A 7,823-nucleotide genomic window follows, 5' to 3' on the forward strand; every position below is an offset into this window, starting at 1 on the left:
CTAAGCTAATGTTGATTTGATAACGTCTTAAGAGAAAGTTATAATGCTCCTTAGATTGCTAATGAAGTGTTAAACAAGTGTTAAGAAGGTTCCATAAGGATTGGAGATCAAACGAAACGATAGAATTAATTTCGGAAAAATGGAGTTATACAACCACTTATATGGTCCGTATGTCCGTATAAGGGTCCGTATAACCCAACAGAAAAGATGTTTTCCCTGTTGGTGAAATACAGAAACTTATACGGACCATATAAGGGTCCGTATAAGTCCCGACGGGCTGAATAATTTTCAAGTATAAATACATGTTCCCACTTCTAAATTTTCATTCTTCCACCTCCTCCACTTCTCTCAAGACCTCTAGAAGGTTCTATATATTTGATTAGTATAAATCCAAGGCAACTCAAAGATCAACTCCATTAATCCAAGGAAATCAAGTGTAAGGGAGCTCTTTAGGGTTGCTTGGAGTCAAGAAAATCTTCTTGGATTGAAGTTAGGGTTTCTCCATGTGAGGCATTTCTATCCAAAGCCCATTTCTGCACAATCAAAGGTGAGTTTTATGATCATTTCATGTTATTTAGAATACTGAGTGGTTAAAAGACTTGGATTATGGAAGGAAGTAGAAGATGGGTTACAAATATGAGAATAGTAGTATTTTTGAGTAGTAGCTTCACATGAATCATGATTCTTGACATGTTACGAGTATAATTATGTTATAAATGATATCAAGAATATTAGAGAAGCATTATATGAGGATGAATGTAGTGTTGCATTATGACCATGAGTATGGATGACCATGAGAGGAAATTGTGAGGATTGGATAATGTCGGACTTGACAAAGTTATTGATTACGATATTATGAATGTTGTTATGAATGTTGGGAGTTGTTATAGCATATGGAGGAAGTTGTAGAAACAAAGGAGATGCTGCCCAATTTTCATTAGCTTTAGCTTAATCTTAAGTATGTTGTCGATTATCTAATCTTAGCACGAATTCCTTTGAATGTAGAATTACGAACTTGGAAGGAAGCGTATAGTTGGCAAGTTAGAAAGGCATAAAGGTGTGTATGGATATCCCCTTCTTTTTCTAAGGCATGATCCCTATGACATGACTTCTCTTGTCTTTCTATGACCTTACATTCCGGAAACTATGAGTCCATGTTATAAAGAGCTTCTCATGAAATAAAGAAAAGAGATGTGACGTGAAAGTGACAATGATGATGATCAGTCTAAGTCTAGAGATTCCAAAGTTTATGATATGATACTCTTATGAAGTTAATGATTCTTTGATGTTATTCATTATTGCTAGACTCACCTTATAATGTTAGTTCCTTCAAGGTGAGGCATGATGATTATGATTACTCCATAATGGAAATCAGGGGTTCTTGACCTTACGTCACCCTGATAGAGTTATAGTTTGTCTTTGAGTTCTTATGCATGCTTTATGAGATGTATATGATGATGAGATTACACCGTGCCTATATGGCCGGGCAAACACTGCTAAGGCGGGTGGCATATACACCATGTCTAGAGGGCATGGGCAGACACCACTAGTGGGCGGCAGGAGATGTTTACCCCGGACGCGGGAGGCCTGGACGCGGGCTAATGATGATCACACCGTACCTACATGGTCGGGAAGTTTATATTTGCATACTTGATATGATGATGTTTATGATGTAAGTTAGCATGCATTATTCCGTCTTAAGAGACATTCAGTTACATGTTGTTCCCTTACTTGATGTTTCCTTATCTTTTGGATATGCTATTCTTGTTCATGCCTTACATACTCAGTACAATGTTCGTACTGACTTCCTTTCTTTTTGGACGCTATGTTCATGCCCACAGGTAGACAGGGAGGTGGCCCAGATTCATAGGAGTCTATCAGCCGCTGCATAGGAGCACCCCACTATTCCGGAGGTGCCAGTTATTGATGTATTCTTTTGTGTACATATATGGGCATGACGGGGTCCTGTCCCGTCGTTATGTCTAGTACTCTAGTAGAGGCTCGTAGATGCGTATGTGTGGGTAGTAGATGTACCATGATGACTACATTTTACTTTTGTATATCATTTTTGCAGCCGTGCGGGCTTATGTGTATAGATATGTGTTGCTTTCTTGATTATATATGTTCAGGTTGAGTATGATAATTAGTCTAATGAGTGGTTCTCAGTATTCAACTTTGGGTACTCTTCATGGCCCCCTAGTCGGGTCGTGACAAAAGTGGTATTAGAGCAGTTCCGTCTTAGGGTGTGTCTACGAGCCGTGTCCAGCAGAGTCCTGTTTATGGGTGTGAAGCGCGCCACACTTATAAGCAAGAGGCTGCGGGGCATTTAGGAAAGGTGACTATTCTTCTTCTTACTAGATCGTGCGATAGAGCGATGTTATAAGATTTTCTCCACCCTAATTGTGCGTTATGATTTCAGAAATACCGGTAAAGAGAAAAGCTACCGCCGCCCAAGACGATTGAGGTTGTTATAGATTAGGCGAGGCCCACTATTGTGGTTGAGATCCGTAGCTACGTGGGATTAGCTAGCTATTTCCGTCTATTTTTGAAGGATTTCCCTTCTATTGCTTCTTTGTTGACTAGATTGACTCAGAAAAAGGTTCCCTTTCAGGGGTATGATGCTTGTGAAGAGAGCTTTCAAAAGCTCAAGACTCTTTTGACTTCAGCCCCGATTCTGGCATTACTTGTGGAAAGGATTTGTCAGTGTATTGTGATGCATCCCGTGTTGGTTTGGGTGCTGTGTTGATGCAGGAGGGTAGAGTCATTGCCTATGCTTCCCGTCAGTTGAAGATCCTCGAGAAGAACTACCTTACCTATGATCTGGAGTTATTAGCGGTAGTCTTCACGTTAAAGATTTGGAGGCATTATCTGTACAAATTCCATTCTGAGGTGGTCGCCGATCACTGCAGCCTTCAGCAGTGTTCAGTCAGAGAGATCTAAATTCCAGGCAGCGTAGGTGGATAGAGCTTCTGAAGGATTATGCTATCACCATTCTCTATCATCCGAGGAAAGCTAATGTTGTAGTTGATGCCTTGGGTCGCAAGGCAGTGAGTATAGGTAGCTTAGCCTGATTGGTTGCTTCTGACGTCCGTTAGCCATAGAGGTTCACACTCTGGCTAATAATTTTTATGCGCCTTGATATCTCAATTCCGAGAAGAGTCTTAGCTTGTGTTGAGGCGAGGTCGTCCCTCTTGGAGCAGATTAGGGCCTAGCAGTTTGAGGATACCTAGTTGTGTAAGATTCGTGATAAGGTTTTGAGAGGCGATGCCAAGGAAGCCATGCTTGATAGTGAGGGTATTCTGAGGATCAAGAGACGCGTGTACGTTCCTCGTGTGGGTGATTTGATTTGTTTGATTTGTTTGATTTTTGAGAAGGCCTATAGTTCCAAATATTCCATTCATCCGGGTGCTACGAAGAAGTATTGAGACCTGAGGCAGCACTACTGGTGGGGTAAGATGAAGAGATATATTGCAGATTTTGTGGAAAAGTGTGGGAATTGTCACCAAGTCAAGTATGAGCACCAGAGACCCGGTGGTATGCTTTAGAGGATGCCCATTCCCAAGTGATAGTGGGAGAGGATTACTATGGATTTTGTTGTGGGTCTTTCGAAGACCCTGGGAAAGTTTGATTCAGTTTGGGTTATTGTTGATCGTTTGACTAAGTCCACTCATTTCATTCCAGTTTAGGTCACTTACACTGCAGAAAAGTTAGCCAGGATTTACATTCATGAGATTGCACGATTGCACAGGGTCCCCATTTCTATTGTCTCGGCTCGAGGTCCCCAGTTTACTTTTAATTTCTGGAGGACTTTTCAGACAGAGCCGGGTACTCAGTTGGACCTTGGTACAATTTTTCATCCCCAAACTGATGGTCTGTCCGAGAGGACCATCCAGGTGCTCGAGGATATGTTGAGAGCACGTGTCATTAATTTTGGTGGTCATTGGGACTAGTTTTTGTCCTTAGCGGAGTTTGTGCACAACAATAGCTGCCATTCAAGTATGGATATGGCGCCGTTCAAAACTTTGTATGGTAGGAGGTGTCGTTCTCCTATTGGGTAGTTTGATGCTTTTGATGTTCGCCCATGAGGCATAGATTCGTTGAGATAGTCTGTGGGCAAGGAGAAGATTATTCAGGAAAAACTTGTAGTAGCTCAGAGTCGACAGAAAATGTATGCGGATCGGAAGGTTCGGGACTTAGAGTTTATGAAGGGTGAGCAGGTTCCTCCGAAGATTTTACCTATGAAGAGTATTATACAATTTGGGAAAAGGGACAAGTTGAGCCTGAGCTACCTTGGCCCATTTATGGTTCTCCGTCGAGTTGGAGATGTTGCTTATGGGTTTGCTTTGCCAATAGGCCTGTCAGGTTTTCATCTAGTTTTCCGTGTGTCCATGCTGAAGAAATAACATTCTGATGGTTCTTATATCATTCGTTGGGATTCTGTGTTGCTTGATGAAAATCTGTCTTACGAGGAGAAGCCTATAGCGATTCTGGATAGGTAGGTTAGAAAGCTGAGGTCTAAAGAGATTGCTTCTATTAGGTTTAATGGAAGCATCATCCTGTTCAAAAGGCTACTTGCGAGATCGAGTCTGATATGCGGGAGAGATATTCCCAGTTGTTTGCTGACTCAAGTACTTTTCCCCCATTTCTATTCCTTATCCCTCGAGGACGAGCGATTATTTAATTGGTATCTCACGTAATGACCCAATTGGTCCTTATAGTGCTATGACCCTTTCCCGAGGTCATCGGGAGAGTTTTGGTATGACTTTTGGATGTTGGAGCGTTATAGTTTGAAAATTTTGACCCAAAGTTTACTTTTGGTTAAACAGACCTTTTCTGCAATTTTGTTGGTTCCGAGAAGTCCGGATGGCCATTTGAGACTTAGTAGTATGTTCGCTTTAGTTCCCAATGCACTTGGGAGCATTTTGGGACTTGGGTTGGAAACTTGGTTTTAGGCCATTTGGGGGTTGCCTTTGTCAATTAGAGCTCCGTTGGAAATTCCGAGGTCGCAAAATAATTTGTAGCATGTTTTTATGTGTTTGTGCGTTGTTGTTTTATATCTGTGGGGCCTCTGGTGATAGTAGTGTTTTGGGTTGATAATTTTCAAAAACTAAAAGAATCTGGTGTCTCGTGTCCGCTACAACGGCGCCAGACTCCCCGCAGCGGTCTTGCTGTAGCGAGGGAGCGACCATTGTTGCGGGCAAAGGGAATTCGTGGTGAGTCGCCCCAGCGGACGAGTATCTGCTGAGGCGGACTCGCCGTAACATGTGTGGAGCCGTTGTAGCAGCTGATCGGGATTTCAAGTTAGGCGCCATAGCGAGCTAGTGGCCGCTGTGGCGAGCTCGCTGCAGCGGGTAACTGTTACACCTCAGAAATTTCCCCGTGAACGTACAACGAATAGACTAACGAAGAATACGAGTATATGGAGTTTTCATCAGAAGGGAATGACGTTTGACGACCCTGAGTAAGATTTCATAGGTAATTGCAATAAGAGATAAGGTTATGCTCCACAATGACTAATTATAGGTTCTGAAGACGTGAAAGTTGCAGATTTGCACTTTGGCCCAGTCGATCGTAAAATGAAATACGGACCGTAAAGTAGTATACGGCCCGTAAACCACCATGTCGTATTCCAACATACAAAACTTCAACTTTCTGTCAAATGTTCAAATGGTTAAATACGGCTTGGAATACGGACCGTAAAGTGAAATACGACCCGTAAACTGCGATTGTAAATCACCATGATCCGCAGTATACCTTCTGGTTTTGTTATGCTTAAATAAGACCACGAAATACGACCCGTAAACTGGGTTTATGACAACTGTGCACTTCAACTACTGTTCATTCCGGATAAGATTTTAAGTCATTAAAAGGAGACCCAAGCTCATTAAATTCATTTCATTCCACGATATTTCTCTCTAGAAGCCTCTAGAATACTCCCCACTCTTCATTTACAAGAAAATCAAAGGAAATCCATGATCAATAACACCAAATCCATGAAACAAAGTGTATGAAATCTAGCTAAAGTTCATCTCTCTCAAGAAAACCCAAAGGAAGTGAAGTAGGGTTTTGATGCTAGAGGAGTAATTCAATTCAAGACTTGTTCAACCATCATCTAAGGTAAGTTTCATGACTAAACCATGTTGTTTAAGGTATTGGAAGGTTCAGATACTTGAATTGTAAAAAGACATAGGAAATGGGTCATTCATGAGTGAATAGTGTCATGGTGAGATGGTAGTTGGGTTGAATCATGAATGTTGGAGTGTTGTGATTATGAATACGTTATAAATGACATTTAGGCCATGAAATAAGTATTATATATGAGGAAACGCGATAGTAAGCTATAACCATAAATATGGAGAAATTGAAGAGAAACGGTGGATTGTGGTCAATGTATATAAATGACGATTGTTGCTTGTAATATTGTGAATGTTGTTGTGAGCGTGTGGGAGTTGATATAGCATATGGGAAAAGTGGTATAAACACAGGAAGTACTGCCCAAATTTTCCCTAGAATTAGTAACGCGTTCTTATAGTCGAACTAACTAACGATAGTGCGAATTCTCTCTTGAAGGTAGAACGTCATACCGAAGGGGAACAAGCAAGCGATAGCTTAGTTAAAAACCAAAGGTTTGTAGGGCTAGTCCCTTCTTTTCTACTGGCATAAATCTTCTAGCATTAGTTTCCTTCCTCTTCATGAGTTCCTATATTCCAGAAAGCTAAAAGCCTATGTCTATGAATAGCTATATAAGATAAGAGATATGTTATGAGCCCTAAAATGATATGATGTTATTTATTTCTCACACTCACCTTATATGTTAGTTCCTTCAAGGTGAGGCAGAATGTCAATGATTACTCCATAATTACATCGGGGGATCACGACCTTACGTCACCCCGATAAAGTAAAGTTGTTCATAAGCCTTATGCATGCATTATGATAAGTATGTTACGATAAGCATATTATGATGAGCATGTATGTTGATGATATAACACCGCGCCTATTTGGTCGGGCAGTCACAGCTAAGGCGGGCAGCTATACGATACACCATGGCCAAATGGCACGGGCAGACACCACTAGTGGGCGGCATGAGGTGATACCCCGGACGCGGGAGGCCTGGACGCAGGCTAATGTTATGATTATCACACCGATCCGATATGGACGGGCAGCTTATACATTATTACACCGTACCTATATGGACGGGCAGCTTATACATTTATGCATACATGATACGATGATGAGTATGAGTACGACAGCGTGCATTACTTCTTTTATATTTGACAGTCAGATACAGATGTTATATACTGATATTTCCTTTGTATCATTGTCTTATTTCATTGTTTATGCCTCGCATACTCAGTACAATGTTCGTACTGACGTCCGTTTTCCTTGGACGCTGTGTTCATGCCAACAAGTATACAGGGAGGAGAGCTCGACCCAGATCCGTAGTAGCAGTCAGCTGATTGAAAGCAGTCCTTTGTTCGGAGGTGCTTATGATGATTCTTTTTTGTATAGTCATATATATGTATTTTTGGGCATGACGGGGTCTTGTCCCGTCCTTATGAGTAGCACTCCAGTAGAGGCTCATAGATGCGCAGTGTGGGTTAGATGGTCTCACGAGATGCTATTATATGTATCTATTATTTTGATGGCCGAGAGGCATATGTATATAAAAGTAATTATGTTTCCATATGAAAGATGATTTTTCTTACAATTTGAGTATAAAGTTGATAAAAGAGCATTAAATGAGTAAGATGAGTAGTAGAACGAGTGGTGCTCGGTGGCTAGCCCCGGCTACCCGTCACGGCTCCTAGCTGGGTCATGAAAAA

Source organism: Lycium barbarum, chromosome 1 (assembly GCF_019175385.1).
Source record: "Lycium barbarum isolate Lr01 chromosome 1, ASM1917538v2, whole genome shotgun sequence".
NCBI classification, from domain to species: domain Eukaryota; kingdom Viridiplantae; phylum Streptophyta; class Magnoliopsida; order Solanales; family Solanaceae; genus Lycium; species Lycium barbarum.